Genomic DNA, 23,272 nt, shown 5'->3' with positions numbered 1-23,272 from the left:
CATATTGTATGGATGTAGCGGCCCTGTAAGTTACTCATATTTTTTGTTCGTAGTTACTAATTTCAATTAAAATGCATTATTGTATGGTGGACTGATGTGTAGTTGCTTCTTTTTTTGCAGAGTCCATTCGATGCTCCTTTGCGGCAAGACGAGGTTTCGGATGGCAAGGATCTATAGTTCGCCCTTGGATCCGTGGAGCTCACATACTCTTTTTTTTCGGTCATGTGATTTGTATAGGCATTTTCTATGTAGTAGTAGTATCTTACCATGATTATACCATCTCTTTCATTACATGATCTAGTATTTATTTTATGTATTAGTGTTATGATTCAAGTACACTTTGCCTTCATTTACACAAGCATTGTATACATTATTGAAACTCTTTTGTATGGCCCAAATAAAGCACATAGTGCTAAGTTGCCCTGCTACAAAAAAAAAACCCTGATATCATCGCTATTAGCATTGCAAATTTACAGCACGCATCGCCATTAGCGCCACAATATATGTTGCAAAGCATCCCTATCATCGTCGCTATCTGTGTCGGTATGCTAATAGCGACGCTGATAACGACGCTGATAGCGATTATTCTATGGTGTCACTAATACCGACATTTTTTGCGACAACGAGGGCAAATTTCTTTATGAACATTTTTGTCGCTTTGAACGTTGATATAAGGCATGTATCTTGTAGTGACTCAAGGTGCATAATCAATATGTCTCCTCATTTTCAACTTGTTGTGGGATGGACGTAAGGCTTGCCTACTTTGAAACGCCTCTTAGGCATTAGCTCTCTCACAAGTTTTGACATCATTGGCAAGGTACACAAGCGACATTTTACTACACATTGGCTTTGAGAAACTAAACTTGCAAGCTATATTCTATCCTTATACATTTATTTGGTAAATGATCTACATCTTTGCAAGGCGTTTTGGAAGCAATGACTTGTTTATCAAGATGTATTGATCAAAAAATAATCATAGTTTCATTAACTCCATAGATTATTATTGAAACAAGTCAACAAACTTTTTACATAATCATTGAGGCTTTCATAAAATAGTGAGTCCAAGCTAAGTGAAACCAAGTGAAGTAATCAACATATTACTCACTAGTAAGTGGTTACATCCTAGTTGGTTGAGAGGGTGCACAGTGACTTTTTCGGAAGGTTTAAGGGTCGAAACCCATAATTCCATGGCTATGTGATGTGGTACCTTGGGGTGAATATCTTGTTAATAATATCTACCAAAAGGCAATATAATCACATTATAAAGAAAATAGTCAATGTACTTGATCATTCACCATGGCCTTCGTGGAGGCAACCAAAGGCATGCTAGAGAAACCTCTCTTGAACTGACTTGAAGGTTGGCTTACGGATTGGTTTGTAGAGCTGCCACTTATTTTATATTCAATTACACCTACCATATGATGGCATCCATGGTTATAATGATATACTCTAACATAAGTACATTAATTCGGACTGGAAGTTTTAGTTTGATAGCACTGAATTATATGTACACTTGGATTGCTGAATGTAGGTAGTAAAGCTAGCTAGCTCTCTCTCTCTCTCTCAGTCAGTTGAATCGAGTCAACCGCCTTCTAAGATTACTGTTTTTGAGCAGCATCTGATTTGCAAGCGGCCCTGCCTGCAATTCTTACCCCCCATAATTCTACCCTTCACACAAGGTGGCAGCAAGACCTGTGCTCATCATCAACAATGGCCGAACCATGATGAAGGCATCACATATCCCCTTCTAGTAGGTCATCAAGCTGCCATTGCCAATATTTAGGCCTGCGCATGCCTTGCATGAAGCTCTCGAGATGTGGGCTCGATTCGTGATCAGCATCTCATCATGATGGCCCGAAACTTTAATTGGAACCGACTAGACAATCTCAACCGCGGCCAATATAATTACAGTGCCTGATCATGCCAGCAATAAGAATGCCATGCCAAATTACAAATGACCTCTGCCATGTACTTGCTTACCACTCCAGCAGACTATGGCCGCATGCTATGCAACATTAATGGTCTGTGCCTCCTCTTGGCTTTAGAACCATATTGTATTCACTAGTGTGTGCAGCAGCTGCATTTGCTCGGACAGTTCTACGAGTTATAAAACCATGGGGATCACATTCGATCACCTGCCCCAAGTAAAACCATGGGGATCGGGTTCAGGTATGTGCACCAGCTCTGAAAGTACTGCAAGTTATAAAACCATGGGGATCAAATTCGCGACCATGCAGCATCTGCATTTGCTCTGACAGTACTGCAAGTCATAAAACCATGGGGATCGAATTCGGGAAAGTGCAGCAGCTGCATTTGCTCTGACAGTACTGCAAATAAAACCATAGGGATCAAATTGAACGTAACTCCAAGTAAATCCATGGGGATCGAATTCGACCTCCTGGAAGTAAAACCATGGGGATGAAATCTTGCCCAAACTTTCAATATCCTGAAACTCCCATGAAAACTTCTAGAGGCAATGCCATTTGAGCATTTCTCAGTCATGCTTCTAAGCATAACATCAGATTGAGTACATAATTATGGATGACAGTGGCAGCAAATTTCATGAATGTGGACAGTACTCTTGCTCAAGCATACCCTGAAATCGAAGCTCCCGTTAAAGCACAGCATACATTTATCTCCTTGGGCCCTGATCAAGTAAGCCCCCGATCTTTGCATGTTGACAGAATCCAAGCTTTGCATTGAATTATCACCCCACTGTGTGATCAAATCAGATGGCCTGCAGTTGTGCTTGTTTGATCAGTTGTACCGAAGACCACAATCATTTTCCACTAGGTTCAATCAATCATTACTCTTGTAAGGTTAATGTCTAAAATCTTCCAGGCTGGGGCTTAAATCATTAACCTTGTGAGGATCAAATGACTAATAAACCTTCCTGATGGTAAAACTTGACAGATCCCATATTGTCAGGGAAGCACATTAAGACTCCACTGGGTGAAAAGAGGACCACGCTGAGGCAGTGTAGAGCCCAAGTTCTTTCCAGCCAAGCTTCAAGAACCCATTTTCCTCCACAAGAGAATAACCATCACATGGGAACATGTTGAGAAGCAAAGCTGCTTGGGTGGCAGCATTACCTGCTAAAGAGACCTGCCGGAATCCACCATCCTCCATCGTCTCTCGCCAATTCTCAAACTTCACCTCTCCGGTTCTGGCAGGACCGCCCACTGCCAGTATGTTCTTGATCTCACTCGCAAAAAGTTGTTGCTCCACTGTGTGTCTCTCACTGCTGTCCTCAGGAAAACTTGCCCCTAAGGAATCAAAAAGTGCTGAATAGTAGTGTAAGGCCTCCACAAACCTGTTCAGAAATGATCCCCCATGACTTAAATCTTGTTCAACAATAGTGATAACATTAGGCCTCAGCTCTTGAAGGAGTTGCAGGGTTCTCCTGTCCGAACCTGTCACATCATAGAGCGAATGCTGCAGCCAATGCACTGCCAAAGCATCCCCTCTCTTTACTTTCAATGCCACTGCATCCAGACTACCTACCCTATCCGCAACTCCATGAAATTCAAATGGCATGCAAAGAGTCTGTGCAAAATCCGACAACCTCTTGCCTGTTGCTTCAAGAGCCTCCATGGAAGTTCCAACTCCTGTTATCCTGACATATGGTGGCCCCTCTGGGCGTGCAGCGAGGATGTGAAATAAAGCAGGCCATTGTAAGCCTTGCATTATGTCACAGTCTATGATATGGACCCTCTCATGACCTTCAAAAGCCTCTAGGATTGCTTGGTTAGCAGTGAAATGAGAGAACTTGACAAAAGGGCAAATCCCATTAAAAACTTGGAATGCTGAGGAGATGCTTTGATTGCTGAAAAGTTGTGATGTGGGCAAAGGGCAACATATTCCAATGCAAGAGTTCAGTATCCTTGCCGCCATGCCTTCTGTGAAATAGGCTGACACTCTTTGAACAGGATTTCCATAAGGGGAGGATATCTCAAGAAGATCAGGGGTAATCAAGTTGGCTTCTTCAAAATTGTCTGTTGAGACTGCCTCTGCACATTGGAGTAGGAGGGAAAGGAGGTGCAAACCCTCTTCATCAGATGAAGTGGTGGCTGATTCATTGGCATTCATTTTACCTCGCCCATCATCGGTCACCTTCCTGGCATGCAGATTAGCTGGAGCTTGTTGTTGCATCATTTCTTGTTGTTGCTGCTGTTGCAATGAAATCGACTGGTTACCGCAGTCTACCTGCTGCATTGGAGCTGTGCAGTTGAGGTAGCTAAACTGATCAACAGCGCAATCAACATAATCAATACCGGGATTTGCTGGTTTGCCAGCCTGAATTTCAGAGATGGGCATACTAGGACCTTTGCAAGCTTGGCCAGAATCATGATTCTGCTTCCCTTGATACTCCAGAGATAGTGATAAACCTCCTGCCATTTCCCGGTTATCGCATTGCACCCATTTAGTCTCCATCATATTCTCATTTGTGGGGTGTGAATCCAGGCAATTCCATCCTTCTTGGCTGCCCACTTTGATGTTTGCACGATCTAATCTGTCACAACCATTCTCTCCATTTGCTTCACATCTCCTCTTAGGCTGTGAATACCACCCATACTGGTGCTCCCCAATGGGAGACTCTTCATCAACCGAACCATGTCGGATTGATCCGCCTGCGGCAGAAAATTGCAGTTTATGGCACTGCTGATCCTGTGCATTGTCAGACCCAGCTAATCCGTCCATCTTTGCGGCTGTGTGCATGCTCCGAACTGCCCGGCTACGGACACGTTTGGTTCCTCGTGCAGCAGGACCTGCACAAGGGAGGTAGCTGCTCTGGAGGGAGGAAGGATCTGGAGTGTGGGGAGGAGGAGGAGCAGTCATTGCAGCCGATTTGAGAGCCTTGAGGCGAGCGTCGAGGATTAGAGGTTCAATTTGGAGGTTCCAGGGGGCAAGCATCTCTGAGAGAATGCCCACCATATCCTCCACTGGCATATTGGGCATTGCCTCCAAGAGATCATTGACTATGGCGTCTATCCACTCAACCCCATTGGCAGTTGCAGCTGAAAACTTCTCCATATCCAGCCAGACTCCAGCTGCTAAATTCAGTACTGACCAATATGATAGCCTTGAGTACAGAAACGTGCCCAGAAACACGATCAATGAGACGAAAGCCTCTGATCTGCACTTCGATCAGATTCTGTTAGTGACATTCAACTGTTACATGTACTACGCTCAAACTAGATGCTTCAAAGTTCGAAATATCGAATGTTTTATGATGGTCCACAATTGAAGTAGAAATTGGCAGAGGAATTAAGCCATTGAAGTAGAAATTAGCAGAGAGATTAAGCTGCTGTAGGCAATTTTGATCTATTAATTGGGGGGAGGGACCAGAGAAACTGATGAGATTGGTTTGCCAGTATGATCTCTCGAGAGGTGCGGATGAGGGCTCAATTGGAATGGATTCCCGGCATGAGAACAGACCCCGAATCAATAATCATGTTATGACAGGGTTGGGAAGCAGCAGCAGGCACTGGAGAGAGAGAGAGAGAGAGAGAGGAACAGACAGACAGAGAGAGAGTCCTAGGCTTTCTTCCTTTCTATTTTTCTTATCCTGTGTGGGTTATGCGTTCCAGGGAGGCTGTCGTTTGTCTACTGTATCGGCCGTCGCATCCATGCTTGTGTTTGTGTTTTGTGCGCTGAATCCCTTCCCCCAAATAAATCTTGTGTGATCGATCCCCTTCACGTGTGAACCACGCTCGTTCGCTCTCTCTCTCTCTCTCTCTCTCTCTCTCTCTCTCTGCCCCCCCATCCCACGTCTCTATGTGCTGTGACCGCCCATGTCATGACTCATGGGAATAACCCTTATTTTATACTTGTCGAAGTTATCCGGCACCAATGGCCTAGTGGAAGATCCCCAATTATAACAACACTCCAGCATAATCCATTCTAGATTTTCAATGTCTAGTGTGAGTTGTTGCCTATGTATTCGGATGTTCCATCCATTGTTTGAACTCCTAGCAAGGTATTTGGAATATTTGTATGTGGCCAGAACAATGCCACAGTTGTCACTCTAGATCAACCTTGGCCTAAAAGACTTAATGTTGTAAATCCTTTTTCTCTTATTCTAGGCCTTGTCTTGCCCTCAACCCATGAAATTCTATTCGTGTCAACTAATCTTGATTCTTCAACATGCAGGAAAAGATGGGAAGGTTTGTAGAAGCTAATATGTGCCTACCTATTTGTAATTACGCTTGTGCATGATCACACAACATGAGTTCGTATCCAAGTTCCACACTCCATGGAAAGAAGAACAATACCATTCGTTCTCACTCAAGAGTTTACGAACAGACTAGTCTTCAAGCTTTCATAACATCTAGTTTTAGCAATTCATGATCCACTTACCCTCCTCACTGCATCACAACCTCTTGTATATGCATTCAAGCAACATTGGATGAAACATCTAATTGTCTTACAGTGTGACCACACACATGTAGAAGTGCGTACACTTTCTAAATATGTTGACATGCATTTCATTTTCACAATCTAGTGGTTAGATGATATTGAAATGCTCGATAGGTAAAGCAAGGCCTAAGGTGTATCTAGTTTGTGCACACTCATGTTGCATGCATTCATGGAAACAACATGATGTGTGTGGATGGGCGGGTTTATATGCATGCATGTGTGTGCATATGGTTGTGAGAAAATGTATCATTCTTTGCAATAGTCCTTTTATGACTTAATGAGCTAGATGTATTGTCAACAATCCCTTGATGTTAAGTAGATAACATCAAGAGACACTAGAGCTAGATATATAACTCCAATCTTTCTACCATTCTTCTTATCCTTAATTGAAGATACTATACAATTTTCATTAATATTTACTAGAATGGTTTTGCAATAGTCATGTTATGACTTGATCAACTAGGTGTATTGTCAACAATCCCTTGATACTAAAGTAGATAGCATCAATAGACACTAGAGCTAGCTGTCTCACCCCACTCTTTCTACCATTCTTCTTATCCTTAATAGAGGATACAATACAATTTTCATTCATATTTACTAGAATGGTTTTACAATAGTTCTTTTATGACTTGATCAACTAGATGTACTCTCAAGAATCCCTTGATATTAAGTAGATAACATCAATAAACACTAGAGTTAGATGTATCACTCCACTATTCTAGTAAACGTGACTTGATCAACTAGATGTACTCTCAAGAATCCCTTGATATTAAGTAGATATCATCGATAGACACTAGAGCTAGGTGTATCACCCCACTCTTTTGCCATACTTCTTAGATTTAATTGAGGATATTGTACTATGTACATTCATGTGTACTAGAATAGTGGTTTTACAAGAAAGATGGCATGGTGAAAATACAAAACCATGTGCTTTTATGGACATGGTTGCATTTGCAAACCTCACAACCCTTACATACATGCATGTTGCTAAGATTTTGCAATAAAGACAAGAAAGCATGTATAAGTGTTGTTGGTTATCTACAATAGCATCTTCCATTGACCTCAATGTAGAGTTTGAATTGAAGTTTAATAATATTATGCCTATGTTAATGTTCACAAGTAAATAATACTTATACTTCTAGCGTATGATGTATTAGTGTCCTACCTCCTCCCCCCGACCACCACCAATCAAAAGGAAAAACTATCAATGCCTTTAGTGTCCCCACCTCCTCCGCTAACCAATGCCAATCTCAAAAAGGAAAAACTATCAAAACAGATGAGTAGATGAAGTCATAATGTACCACTTCAAGTGATTCAACATTGAGGGTGGTAAATTTTATTTTTGTTTTCATGGTATGCTTTAACAAAATGGTCACATGCTTTGTGAAGTTATCCGAAACAAAATAGGCTTAAGCTTTTAACATCATGTCATTATGGCATGCCACCACTTAAAAACTTCTATTCTTTCAAGATTATAGGCTTTGGAAGACAACATATCCTAACCCTTACCTCTACACTAAGCAAGTTAGAGCATTATGTAGTTTTGATATTATCTTAGGACTCATTCGTTACATGCTTATCAAACAAGAAGATCACTAAACAAAATCTAGAATGGTAGCTTCAAGAGACTCTACATGTGGGCTTTAGCCAAATGCACTATGTAATGAGTATGTAATATGGGTGAAGTCTCTCTCTTTAAGACATATGATGTATTAATATCCAAAGGTTGGCATCATGGGGTGGTATTTAATCAATAGTTCTAGAAATATTAGCATAGTGGGAACTTTGAGATAGTTTCAATTCTAATGTAGTAGGTTATGATCCATAATCTTTGTGGTTCCAATGGAAGAAAGAAAACAAAACATGTAAACAACATAGTTGTGCATGTGCACTTAGGATATATAAATATGAGGTGTTTGAATATCCTAGATAGGAGAAAATAAGTATATGATATGTACACAGTTTGCAATTAAGGAAGCCACAACTCATTTACATAGATTTTCTTAAATCTGTGCAAATATCAAGGTAAGCTTTCTAATAAGTTTAAACTATAATGTGGATTGCACATTAACTTGGAAATCATTGTCATCCATCTAAATTTATTATTTTGCAAAAACTCTTTAAGCTAGCACATATCTATCTAAGATAACTCTCGTTTCACTTGATTGCTCATTCAATTAAGCATGTATGCATCCTCCAAGTGCCTAAACAATTTCCTTAGTTCAAATTCACAAGGATAAGCTCCCATAGTCTCATTTTCTTTCACCTTCACATTGAAGTGGTAGTTTAATGAAGTGACCTTTACAAGTGCCAACATGATCAACAATTGATAGGTAAGCCTCATGATGAGGGGAAAATAATGACAATCTAGGTGTATGATACAATGTAACACCAATGTGAGTAGGGAAACATTGTATCTTCAATCATAGAAATTACATTTTATCGATATTCTGCATGTACTGTTTGACACCCCATAATTTGAGGGATATACTTGAGGATGACATTGAAACAAGTTAAAGGGTGGAAAAGTTAGGAGAGCCCTTATTAATAGCTATTAGTATACTCTTAAGAAAAATGAGCACTACAATTTTGTATAACTATGTAAAAAGTATTATCGGCATGCATATAGTTTAGTAAGGTAACGTGGCCAACCAAGCTTCACCAACCAAACCAAAGGTCAATTCATGAAGGAAATATAGTGCTTCAAAGACTCTCATGTGACTCAATAAGGAAGGGTGTAACTAATAGATTGGTTGTAAGGAATAGTCCATGCTAGCTTGAGGAGAGCTTAAACCTCCAAAAATGAGTTATCTCATATGAATGATGGCTCAATCAAGCACCCTTTATCATTTTTTAATATTTCCAAAGATACTTGGTCTACTCTCCAAAGGAAAAATCTAGTTGGTGAAAACATAAAGGACTCACACAAACATATGCAAGCATGCACACATGCATGTAAAAATGAATTTACTTATTTTCTGTTGAGATCTTATTGGTGCCACAAGGATTTCCATGAGCCAAACCTTTCACTCTTGCATCCACTTCTCATAGCCATGAACCTACACACTCAAAGACAAAAGAAAAAGCCAACTCAAACTCATTCTTGTAACAAAAACTCAAAGAGAAAAGAGAATGAGGGGAGTGAGAAAGTCATAGGCTAAAATGAGCCCCAATGATAAATGCATCTTGAGACACAAATAGACTCCCATATGAGGCAAAAAGGAAGTACCAAAGAGATGAGTGAGTAATCAAGTAGGGTAAAATTTATGGGTGAACTCAACCTAATTGCTATTGTTTGAGGTTTTGAGTGATGGAGCTATATTTTGGGCTTAAAAAGTTAAACATAGCCCATTATAGTTTATGGGGGTCATTAGAGTGTTCTCATACTTCATGCCTACTAAAAATTTTCCTAAAAAGACATATTGCCTTCAATTTGTTAATGGGCATCACAAGGGCACAAGCAAGGTGAACATTTGCTCTTGCTATGATTGATCACTTATGGATGATGGACCCTTTATTAATAAATTTGGGTGAAAGTCAAGGTGAGAAGAAGGGAAAAAATGCAACAAAGAACCAATCAACCAAATTCTTAGATTTTGAATACCCACCAATCAGTTATCTTGTATCGTTTGAGAAATTGCAACTCTATTCAGGGGGGATCTAAATTTTTATAAACTCAAAATTAATATTTTCTTTGAATATGTTTCTCTATTTCTTAAGGTCTTGGCCTTTGATAAACAAAACATCACCCATGGCATCATGGCGGTTCCTTATTTTTTACCGCGCAATCTACTAGCCTAACATCTCAAAACAAAAAAGTACTTAGACTCAAATAAGGATAGAGATAAAGACACCATAGGAACCTAACCCTCAACAACCCAATCAAGAGACATAATAAGATGTGAAAACAAAAACATTTATGGGCTACACCTTTCTAGAATATGAACCATCCTTATGAAGGGAGTGAGCCCTGATGAAGTGCAAGCATGTAGTGGAAGCAAGAGCTATGGTGGAAGGAGCAAGAGCAAGAGAGGAGAGACACACAAAATGTGGGAACTCCAACAATCACAATGTATGGCTGACCTTTCCTTTATTCAAATGTCACTTAAAGAACAAAGAATGAAGTGACAGTGATGGGCGCCCGCCACCTGCAATGTACAAGTTTACTGTGAGTGTGTGGATATTGCCATTGTAACTAATACACATGTGGCTAGGTGCAGGTACCTTTACCCCCAACAACCTCTCACTTAAAGGAAAATGTACCCCTAGTGAGGAGAGAATAAGAAAAAAGTGACAAAGTACAAATGTACATAAGTACAACAGGATGAGGAAAGACATCATCTCATGCAATGCCCATAAGAAAGAAAAATGCTTTGCTGAGAGACTTTTAGGGAGTAGATCTGGATCTTGGCCATCTCAGTCTTCTACTCATTAGACTATAAACAATCAACCTAACTAACATTCACATGAGAAGGTAAAGGACAACCAATAGTCCTAACATCATATAGATGAAACCGCCCAAGGACCTTCTGGATGTACTCCTTCTATGACAAGTAGAGAAGTCCCTTAGAGCGATTGTGTGTAATGCACATCCCAAGAATGTAGGAGGCATGTCCCATGTCCTTAATCTCAAAGCTCTTCTTGAGCTGACCTTTCAAGGCATCCAACTCATCTCAAAAGCACTCTCAACAATCAATGTATCATCTACATAGAGAATCAAAATCATAAGGCTGCCATTCTTTGTGTATAAACAGGGATCATATCACTTTGGAAATATCCCTGTGAATGCATAAAAGCATCAAATTTGTGGTACCATTCCCTAGGTGCCTACTTAAGGCCATAAAGACTCTTTCACAATCTACACACTAGGTGTTCCCTACCATGTTTTGCAAAGCCCTTAGGTTGCTCTATGTAAATCTCACCGTACAAGTCTCCATAAAGAGAATTCATCTTGACATCCATCTAATAAAGATCCAAGTCAAGCTAAGCAACCAAAGCTTATACCAAGCATAGGATAGTCATCTTCACAATAAGAGAAAACACTTCATCATAGCCCACACCATATTCTTGCTTGAAGCCCTTAGCAACCAATCTAGCTTTATATCCCAGCTTGGGGCATTCAACCAAGGGTACTTTTTAACTTGTACACCCACTTACATGGCAAAGCATGCTTGCCACTAGGCAAAGGAACCAAATCCCATGTATGAGTTTTCTATAGTGAGTCATACTCTAATGGCATGGACCTCTCCCAAGAGTGACTATCACCTCTACACATGGCCTCATCATAAGTAAGAGTCTCACCAAGATCTATCACCATAACATAATCCATAGAGGGCTCAAACCACGTAGGCTATCATCTATCTCTAGTAGATTGCCTCGAAACTAGTTGTGGGGCATATACATCTTGTGTAGCATGAGAGACGTGCTATTATTGTAGGTTGTCTAGCTAGCTGTACAGTAGCAGGAGGCTCCTCCTAAAATATCACCGCGTACGTCAAGGACATGCTTAGGTTACTTATCATTTTCTCCTTATGGAAAATTGTTAACCCCAGTGCAAGATAGAGAAAAAGGAAGCAAATGAAAATTCAAAATACGGAAAAAGGAGCTCGATAGAAGAAATAAGAGGAGAAAAGGCCAAAAGCACAAGGGAAATCTTAAAAGTTCAAGGCAAATGCAAAAGGGGAAAGGCACATTTTAAAATGCGAAAGTGCCCCTAATTTTTGTAAAAGAGTGTCAAGCTTCCTCCTGTGCAATTTGTAATGTGTATACAGGCATAGGTGAAGGGACAATGTAAATAGAATAGAATAGGAAAATAGGACCTAGGCAAGATGGCCAGTCATGTAAAAAGGGGATGGGTGCCAAAAAGGGATTAGGACATGTTGACTTAAACTAGGAGTTGGCAGATGTAAAGCTAGAGCTGGCCAAGCTCCAAGAGATGATAAGAAGACCTACTCAACCTCACATGCAATGTGTGCATGCAGAGGAAACCACCTCCTAGCCGAGTGTATGTATCCTAGATCCAAACCTTGTGCCAGTTGTACTAGGTTTGGCCATGATGCTATCCATTTCCATTTGCCGAGGAGATTACCATGCACAAAGCCATACAACCATCCATACTACTTGGGAAATAGAATGCCACCCTTTGGAAGGGAAGCTCCATTAGCTCTCGCAGTGCTACCTAATGACACCAAGCCAGCCACAAGATGGACATTGACCCCACAAGCATATCTAGACCACCTGGACCCTTTGTGACCCATCCACCAAGTGATGCCTTGATACACTATGTAGAGGAGCCAAACGAGGAAAACACATACATAAACCCTTACATCTCTCACAAATAAGAGGGGCAACCCCATTTTGATGAGTTTTAGACCAGTACTTGTGATGGTGTTAGGTCAGGGAAGGGATAAAGGCCTAGGAGGACAAAACTGAAAACCAGACTTGCAGCCACCGAGGGCACATCTCATCTTGCTGCCTTGAACAAGAGCAAGCCAATAGAGAAAAGACTGACTTGAGATGCCTTGAGTGTGGAATCACTCATTTGTATGCTAAATGCCCTAGGTGAAAACCATCCACTAGCTTGGCTATCATGCCATTTGTACCCTTGGGATTGTTTGAAGTGGAAACACTTGATGGTGAGGCCACTCCCATCTCATTGAACATCATGACTAGAGCACAAACAAAGCAGGCTGGCATTTCATTCAAGCCTAGCAATCTAGGTGCAGCCTTAATGGGAAAGAAGACTTATCGAAGGAAGAAAAGTAGGGCTAACACAAGAGTAACACTAAAAATGGAAAGTGTGACCACACTAATGAGAGGGAAGTGAGTTGCAGATGTAGAGGCTAAGACTTCAACACCCAAGACAGCAGAGAAGAGGAGTGCTAAGATTGGAGAATATCCCTATCCAAGGCACCAATTAGAAGTGGTTGACAAGGTTAAGGAGTGGGTGAGAGAAGCCCAAGAGCATCTAAAGGATGCCAAGCCCATCCTAGAAGACGAGATTGACAAACTCTCCAGTGTGAGCATTCCTATCTCACAAACATTCATGGAATTAGCAGATGCATCTACACCTCATGCAACACCATGAAGACAAGGCCTAGATGCCATAAGTAGTCAAACTCCCTAGGATCAATGGCAAAAGAGTGTAGGGCATCACGAAAGACAAGTGGCTAGCAGTTTGCTTACAACATTGATATCAATCCCTATAACCTCATCAATGGGGGATCTACTTAGGCAAAGTCCCTCATTACGGCAAGAGTTAAAGTAGTGGATAGAGGAATCTAACAAGTCAAGAGCAGTCAACTTGTATGAACACGAGGTAGCCACTCAAATACCTAGCCTAACATTGAACTCTATGCCTAAGTCCTTGCATGTAAATGCTTTTTGGGAGGGCATAGAGATGCACGTAGTCCTACCAATGGTAGCATTAGGAGACGTCATAAGAAAGGGGATCATAGACACATGAGCGGGAATCAATGTGCTTAGCCATGTAGTTCTACATGCTTGGAATAACCTGCCAGTGGAGATAGTGAGGTTTAACGTCACACTAGCTAATGGCATGAAAGTTAAACTCTTTGGAGTATTGAAGGACTGGCCCCCCTTGAAAGTAGTAGGTGTCCAATTCTCATTAAACTTTATAGTTATGAAGGGAATAAACTATGATATTATTCTAGGCTTACCTTGGATGTAGAAGGTAGGAGTATTTGAAGTTTGGGGCAATGGTCCTATATTCCTAAGTATCAGATCAGAGGCAGTAAGAGTTGAGATGGATACCTGGAAGACCATGCCGATCGACTTAGATGCCATCTCCTCTATCTTGAAGGGAGACTCACAAGCTAGAAACTATTACGAACCACTAACAAAGTATATCTACTACCCTGAGGGGACGAGCGGGATTGGATGCATGAGCTAGCCACCATTGATGTACCGTTCTCAGACAATGATGAAGAGGATTATAAGCATGTTGTAAGGACAATCGGTGATTCCCATAGAGCCACTGCATCTCAATTGCCAAAGAGAAAGGCCCTACCCTTAGTGCCACTTTGTATGATGGTCAAAAGCCCTAGCAAATAGCCAACACCTACTCCTTGCCACCCAATATAATTGAGCTCCAAGGGATCCTTGAGTATTTGACAAGGGGGCTAGCTGCTCACCCAATTGCCAATCTTAATGCACTCCAAGGCCTCATGGATGAAACGAAATGGCAATGGACTAAAGTACATGACCTAAACCTGATGTATAACTAGGCATTAGTTATAGATCACGGATTAGAATAGAGACCTAGACAATGGCAGGCAATCAAAACGTAGTGATTTAGATAACAAGTATGAAGACTCCTACTCCACGAAAGAGAAAAGTGAACAAGAGGCCGAGACGATAGAGTATGACACAAATGGTCAAGTGATCAAACAAATAAGAGTGGACTCCAAGCCAAGGAAAGTCAATGCCTTTAGAATTGAGAAGGGAGTCTTCAAAACAGAATGCAATCACACTTGGTTGGATCACTTAGGCATGATACACTATGAGCAAGCAGGATTGGTCTAGCCAAGCGCCACACCTCTCCATTTTAGAATAGAATCAACCTTAGAGCTGTGGACACCAGGGAAAACTATTTCCTCTAGAGAGGGTATGAGTTTAACTTGGATTCGGAAGTGAGCTCTGAGAGTGACCAAGAGATACCCTGACCATCTAAGACCAAACGCACCAAAGGGGACTTGCCAGTCCATCTATGGTGCAAATGATTGAAGGAGGAAAAGAGAGGACAACTAAAGGGGTCAAAAGCTAAGCAGCAAAAGAAACCCCAAGACCTACCAAAGCACTTTACTAAATTCAAAAAAGGAGATACGCTAGTGATCTTATTGGGAGAGAAGAGACAAGGACAAGCAAGTGAACCAATTGAAGGGCCTACCAAGGTCAAGGAGGTCAACCTAGGAGGAGGAGGGGAAAATCCTCGACCCGTGTTTATGTAAAACAGTGACCCTATACAATGAATCTAAAACATGCCCATGCCGTGAAGGAAGAGATCGATAACTATTAAAGGCCGGATTCATTTATGAGATTAAGCATATAGACTCGGTGTCACCCATTGTGATCATCCTGAAAAAGAATGGTAAAATCCGAGTGTGCGTGAACTACAAGAAAGTCAATCTAGTGACTAAGAGAGACAATTACCCATTTCCCTACAGAGAGCACATGCTAGAGAGAGTAGCAGGAAAAGTAGCTTATAGTTTCTTTAGCATCTTCTCAGGTTATAACCAAGTTCAGGTACACCTTAACAATAGACATAAGACAACATTTGCCACAGAATGGGGTGTATTTGCTTACATGGTCATGCCATTTGGGCTTACGAACACACTTGCTACCTTTTAACATCTAATGTGTGTCATCTTCAAGGACATGCTCAAGTGAGAGCTAGAGGTATTTGTTGACGATCTATGCATACACTCCAGCTGGAAGGAACACCTAGACAAGCTTCGCGGAGTCTTTGAATGTTATAAATTTTATAGACTCTCTTTGAACCCCTTAAAGTGCCAATTCTGGGTGGAACACGGATGTATCTTAGGACATGTGGTGTCCAAGAATGGCATTGCCACTAACTTCTCCAAGATCAGGGTCATTGTTGACTTGCCACCCCCAACAAACTATAAGGGAGTTCAGTGCTTCCTAGGACACATAGGGTACTATCGATGCTTCATCCTAATCTATGTCTTAATTGCTAGACCACTTTACAAGTGCTGATTGTATTCAAGGACTAAGGAGTGCCAACATGCTTATGTGGAATTGAAAAAGGCTCTTACCACATCACCAATCTTACGAGCCCCATACTAGAACATAACATTCCATGTGCATATTGATGCATCGAAGTTTGCTGTGAGAGTTATTTTGTGGTGCTGGCCTAGTGAACATAACCTTGACTATCCAATGAGATTTTCTAGCAGACAACTCATGGATACTAAGATGAATTACTCCACGACAAAGAGAAAAGTCCTAACCATGGTTTTCCCTATGAAGAAATTTCGGTATTTTCTTTTGGCTACATCCTTCACCTCCTTTGTTGACCATCAAGCCTTGGTTTATCATGTGAACAAACCTTGTGCTACAAGACGCATAGCTCGATGGTTGCTTTTACTCTTAGAGTTTGACTTCTCTATAGTTTTATGCAAGGGAAACTAACATTACATGACTTACCACATGTCCCGCATACCTAGAGGAGAAGGCGCTAGATAGGGCATTGTAGATGACCCAACCGATACACACCTTTTTAGCATGTCTAGTGAAAATGACCTATTCAGAGCCGATTTAATGCTTCATTAGGCAAATGACATAGTTCAGATCCTAGAGCAAGGATCTTTTGAAAGACCTTTTGAGAAGGATAGGCTGAGGCACCTCATCCTTAAGATTCAACCCCATCAATTGATTGTTGGCTAGCTCTATGGTTAGGATAGCACGATGGCCTATTGCAGAGATGCCTATGTGAGCACGAAATGCATGATATATTAACTGAAGTGAATGGTAGAATTACTAGAGGACACTTTAGCAAAGATACTACAACTCACAAGGTGCTACAATCTCAACTATTATGGCCCGCCCTATTCCACGATGCTGCGAAGTTTGTCAAGCATTGTGACGAGTACCAAAGAACCAAGGTCTATATTCGTAAAGATAAGATGGGGTTTACCCCTATCATAGCACAACAACCCTTAGAAAAATAGGGCATTGACTTCATTGGGCCAATCAGCCCTGTGGCATAGTACTCTTAGGCCAAGTAAATCATTGTAGAAAAAGATTACCTCATGAAATGAGCCAAAGCTCGAGCCACTAGGAAGAATGATGTTAAGACTATAGCTAAGTTCCTTTGGGAGCAAGTGATCTCACAATTCGGCTATCCCATTGAACTTGTTAGTAACCAAGGCACTCACTTTATTAATGAAGTAATTGCCCACCTACTTTCCACCTTGATCATCCATAGGAGATCATCACCATACTACCCTCAACCTAACGATCAAGTTGAATCCACGAGCAAGATCCTAGTGAATGTGTTGACTAAAGTAAACTTTGTCTCATGTAGAGATTGGGACAATAAGCTCATGGTAGCACTATGGTCCTATAGGATGGCCTATAAGATGGCAATGGGGCAAACACCCTTCAAGCTAACCTACGAGACCAAAGCTATCTTCCCAATAGATTTCTTTATTCCTAGCGTGAGAGTAGCAGTGCAAGAGAGATGGGATGGAAAGGAGGCATGGACAAAACACCTAATAGAGTTAAAATGACTCTTTGAGACACGACTTTTAGCTACTCATGCACTAATCTATGAGAAGGCAAGATGCAAGAACTAGTTTGATAAGCATGTCAAATAGTGCAACTTCAAGCAAGGCAACCTAGTGATGCTATACTTAGTGAAGGATCATAAACAGAAGATCAAATTTTTAGTACTCATGTGCTAAGCAATGAGAAGGCAAAAAGCAAGAGCTAGTTTGATAAGCATGTCAAATAGTGCAACTTCGATCAAGGCAACCTAGTGTTGCTATACTTAATGAAGGATCATAAGCAGAAGATTAAATTTAGAAAAGTCTACAACATTAGTCAAACCAACAAGGTAGAGCTCCAGACCTTAGATAGAGAGGGCATGGGCATTTTTAATGGTAGTTGTCTCAAGAAGTACAACCCTCTAACCCATCCATTACATGAGCTGCCAATGCTACAACCACTTATCAATGTGAGAGTAGCCACCATCACCGAGATCAAGGATACAAATGAGGAAGCAGTGGAACCTTCTTGATCATGAAACACGGTCATGGCTCAAAAAACACACCCATTTTGATGTGCTTATCGATGAGAGAGTTGACATCAACATCCTTACCCATGGGCATTATACTCTCATCTCATTGGTTAGCCCCAAGTGCAACCCACTATAACACGAAGCTCAACCCATTTGGGGGATAGCCCTATCCACTACTAGGAAAGTGTAAAGTAGTGGTCTCTATCAAGACTAAAAGTCTACTTATGATTTTCTATGTACTACCTAACTCTAAGGCCGCTAGTCATGAATCATTGCTAGGACACGTATTCAAAAAGCAAACACATTGCAATGTTGACTACAACTCTCAACACATTCACATTACCATTAGCAATGTGTGAATAGTGACACTTTCAGCAAGGGCAACGTGGCCCCACATAAGCCCACAGTGCCACCATAGAAGTACCTAACACAAAGTCTAAGGAGGGGGGTCATGACATGTCTCACCCTGCCAAGACCCATCAACTACAACCCAAAGAAAACACAAGCAAGCCCATAGAGCCATAGCTCCAAGGGGTGCCTAAAAGAAGACACCCATAGCCACCAAAAAGCCAACCCTCATGGGCCCATCATCCCAAAACAACATGCCCTAGAACTAGGTGACACAGTTGGCACTATAAAACCAAATAAGTGACCATAAGCTGTGATGGGTGCCTAAAGTCCTATTGCGTGCCTAAGGCTATCATGAGGGAAATAACTTGATTTGGTTTCCTAAGCCCACAAGTGGCATATGTGCCCCTCAGTTGTCTACTACTAACCCATCCCCAAGACTTGGTGAGCCACCTAGAGTTGACAACTTGCCACTTGAGCCAAAGGCCACCAAACCCATAGAATGGAAATGGGTCTCTCAACCAATGCCACAACCTATTTCCCCTAAATTGACTCAACCTAATGCACGAAATATGTGCCGCAAACCACGTCTATCACACAAGTGGCTAACATGTGCGCCCTAAGGATCAGCTGAAGTAGTAGCCACCAATTGCTAAGTTATCTAGCCTAGTCAAACCCCAACCTCCTGAGGCCTTATATCCATTCTCACCTTGGCCTCTAATCTAGCTGAGAACACGATGGATGACTTGGTCACATGCATTAGATTCTTGGATGCCACCTTCACCATGCTTGCTAAAAGCTATGACCGGTTGGGGACTTAGGTCGCCTCAACAAGCCTTTAGCAATGGAAGTAGGTACGCTACCGTGCACTTGGGAAGCATCAGAATTCATGTTTGTTAAAGTCCCTATGGTAGCTAAGGAGTTGACTGCCAATGAAATTTCTTGAGAGAGCAAGCTTGCAAAACTGACGACATCACATCCTATAATAAGAGCAAAGTCTCTGCAACTAGTCAGGAACTAGAAGAGTTGAAGATGCTCGCTGACTGTAACTCTTTATTTCTATGAAAATGGTATGCTCTATGTCTCCAATGGGAACAAGAGGGCTACCAAATTATGATCAATGCCAAGCAGAGACACACCATCAAGACTAGAGAGTATGATCCAACTTATGTGGCTCCTACCTCATTCAGAGTATTGGTCATCACCCATTAGTTGACCCTTAGAAGATCATGTCTTGGCCCATCCTTACTACTTGGATTGCATCCTGAGTGAGGAAGAACTACACGTTGCTATCCGGATCAACTCTTGTTACTTCCTAACTCATGTCTTGACAACTATATTACACACACATCACCATTAGACCTTAGGACATGGACCGTCATGCTACCTTGGAGTACAACCCATAGTTTTATGCTTGGCTCATGAAAAGGTAAAAGCATCACACCCATGTGCTTAATGCCCTTAACCCTTCATCCTCCAATCCTAGGAAGGATTTGCATCATTCCCAAGAGAGAGGGGTAAGGTCGAAAAGAAAGAGGTAAGGTGGGAAAGAAATAGGCAAGGGAGAAACGAAAACCTCTTGGAAACACGAATAATAAAACAATAAAAAGGGAAAGAAAACAGTAAGAAAACTTTAAAATCAAAACCCAAAAGTAAAAAGACTTGCTTGGACTTAAGAAGAATATTCAAGAAATGCACTTAAGGGAAAGTTTGCACTTAAGAAGAATATTCAAGAAATGCTTGCTTGGAATTTACAAACTGATTGAAACAAAAATTTCCATTCTATCTTTGAAGTTTCTTTGTTTCATTGCATAAAGTTGCAATCTTTTTACCTTCATGCTAGAAAATGGCCTAAGTGAACTAATAGAAGTTTTTTCATTTTGGTAGGAACCCAAAATGGCAACACAACTTCCATTCTCAGAAGAAGAGCATAATACGTACCGGTTGGCTGTCAAGACAAAAGTCTTCAACCAACTCAAGTATTGTAGCATATCGGCAACTGAGGGAGCTGATAGATACTGAAAATGCAATGAAAAGGATGATTGACCAGTAAAATTTTCACAAATACATTGAAAAAGCTAGCCAAGAAATCAACCACATCAGATGCACAGAGTTCTTGAGAACCTTTGATGCAAGCAAGGATAGTAGCATAGTGATTTGTTAGGCAAGGCGACTCTCTCAAGAAGGTCAAAGTTGCACTAAGGTCAGAATTGGTGGAGAAAGCATTAGGGTAGTTGGAAAATGTCCAGAGAAAAAGACACAAGAGGGATTTCTATAGCATGTTGAAGATGACAAAAGCAAGGGTGCATACTAATGATGGAATCAGTTTAGCGGACATTCCCAATGCTATCATCTAGCTGCAAGAAAAAATGGTACATGCACTCTTCTCTAGTCATAGGTACAATGTGCTTATGGTGAGAATCCAAGTGCCTATGCTTGAAAGTGTCATGGCAGGAGCCCTAGATGAAGTCAATTTGAATGCTTATGTCCAGAGAACCATTGAAACATCAGCCAAGGTGCTAGTGTCTAACCAAAAATTGGTAGGGGATTAGTCACTAGTTGCCACCTCTGAATCCAATCGCAGAACACTTGCAGCCAAAGCATCGACTATAGCATTTGGTAAGGTGCTAAAACTACTATTATCCAAGAGATGGTGGGAGAGGTGGAAGGTGAAGAGGAAGTGAGGGAGACCCTTGAGAGATTACCAATCCACGCATAGGATCAGTCAAGTCAAAGAATAGTGAGCGAGGGCAAAGAACAAGGGATGCCATCTAGGCGAGGAGGGCCAAAGAAGCTACGAATTAAGATTCCTCTGAAGAAGTGAGAGGAAGCCAAGGAGAGAATGATGAGAAAACAAAAGGCTAAGATGCAAAAGGTGCAAGAAGAGTCAAAAAAGTCTAAAGAAGAGAGGATGAGGAAATTGGAAGAAGAAGCAGAAAGACTACGCAAGGAAGAGGTAGAAGACACTACAAAAGCTATTTGCATGTCAATAGAATAATGCTAGGGAGGAGGAGTTAGACACCATGAGCCCACTGATAGAAAAAGGTCCAAGCACCAATGCCAAGGTAGCAAAGATTGAGCAATGAAAAGGCAAGGGCTTGCTACATCCAATCCCACCAGTTCTTCTCATGGCCCCATTTGCAAATATAACAACCACCTAACGCACCATAAACATGGTAAATGAAAGTAATCTAATGGCTTGGGTGGAGTATATCTTGTGGATAGAGTGCAAGGCATAGCCCCAAACTCAAGTGGAGGAGCTCCAATGGTGGGAATGAAGAGATTGGTAGTTGTGGATGTCGTCGAATCACAACAAGATCCTAAGAAGCATAGGCATCAATAATGTTAATGCCTACAACAGTACCACTGTTGATGGGGTATGATGAGCATGTCAAGGAGCTCCTTGCGCAGTTGGGAAAAGAAAATGAAAAAAAGAAGGAAAATGTGGCTGAGCTTGAGACTAAAAATGAAGTATTGGGCAACATTCCAATTAGAGAGGATGCGCCAAGTAGCAAGGTATCAAAAGGAGATACGTGAACTGAAGGAAAAACTCAAGGCCAAGGAAGAGGAAAATGATTGGCAAGAAAGGTTCAAGGAAGAAAGACACAAGCTAATAAGGCTACAAAGAGAGTATAAGCTCCTTATCGTGCAATAGGAGGAATTACGAGGGTAGTTGGAAAGGATAGAGGAGGCAACAAATAGACTTGTAGCAGAAGATGCAACAAAAGCCCATGAAGAGAAAAAACTCCGTAAAGAAATGCAAGAAATGGAGAATAAGGTGTTGTTAGGGCTGGAAGAGCAAGAAAGGTTTAAAGGTGAGATGAAGCACTTGGAAGAGGAGAAAGAAAAAGCAACCCAAATGTGGAAAGAGGAGGAGCCAAGAATGGTGGCTTTAGCCCAAAGACAAAATAAAAGTCTAGAAGAAATGAAGCAAAGAGCCAAAGACTAGGTAGCTAAAAGCAAGGAAAGAATGAAGGACTTGGGAAGCCGTCTAGCCCATGTGAAAAGTAATAGAGTACTAGCAGAGAGCAGGGGGGTAGGGGGAAGAGGCCGTGGATACAAGAATGGTGGGCCAGCAACGTGCTTTTCTCAACACCATTCTAGATATCACACAACCGGAAGCAGAGGAGGCCACATAAATTTTGAAGAAGAAGTTAGAGATTGCCCACATAGCTATAAGGCATGGCTTGTGTGCCCAAATGCAAGAAGAAAAAACTAGTCTAAGCTAGTAAGAGCAAAGATAATACTTGCTAAGGGCAAGGTTGATAGCTCAAGAAATAGAATTGCTAGGATATAAGGAGGAACAAAGACCACTAGAGTCTGCAAGAGGAGAAAGGAAACATGTGCCACCTATGGAAGAAGGGCCGGATTTTGAAGGGGGCCAACAAGAAGAACAACAAGTTCCATAGTCAAGACCTTCATGATCACAAGCAAAAAAGGAAGTTCCACAAGACGATCCAACTCAAGAAAGGAAAGCCAAAGTTAGAAGGAAGAGTGAGAAGATGTTGGAGCAAGCACGAAGAAGGCTAAGGGCACAACCCCTAGTAGTTCTAGAAGTCCCTATCCCACAAAGAAAAGAGTGCTTCCCTGTAAATTAAAACACGGAACTCACGGCGTGGGAACAATGGGAGAATAAATGCCAACCCTTCAAGTTTACATTTCGATTCCAACCAACAATGAGCTGAGTGTTATCCCCTAGAGTGGTGGAAGAAGTGATAAACA

At 41.4% G+C, this 23,272-nt stretch overlaps 1 pseudogene; it reads right to left on the bottom strand.

Annotated features, from left to right (window-relative positions):
- Window positions 1–1,021: 1,021 nt before the first annotated feature.
- Window positions 1,022–5,627, bottom strand: LOC148027429 (scarecrow-like protein 23 pseudogene; annotated as a pseudogene).
- Window positions 5,628–23,272: the final 17,645 nt, after the last annotated feature.

The sequence above is a fragment of the Lygodium microphyllum genome, chromosome 12 (assembly GCF_053477565.2).
Source record: "Lygodium microphyllum isolate KBCC chromosome 12, Lygodium_microphyllum_v1.1.10, whole genome shotgun sequence".
NCBI lineage: Eukaryota > Viridiplantae > Streptophyta > Polypodiopsida > Schizaeales > Lygodiaceae > Lygodium > Lygodium microphyllum.
Note: the sequence above shows the minus strand (reverse complement) of the source record. Positions and strands in the feature narration are given on the sequence as shown.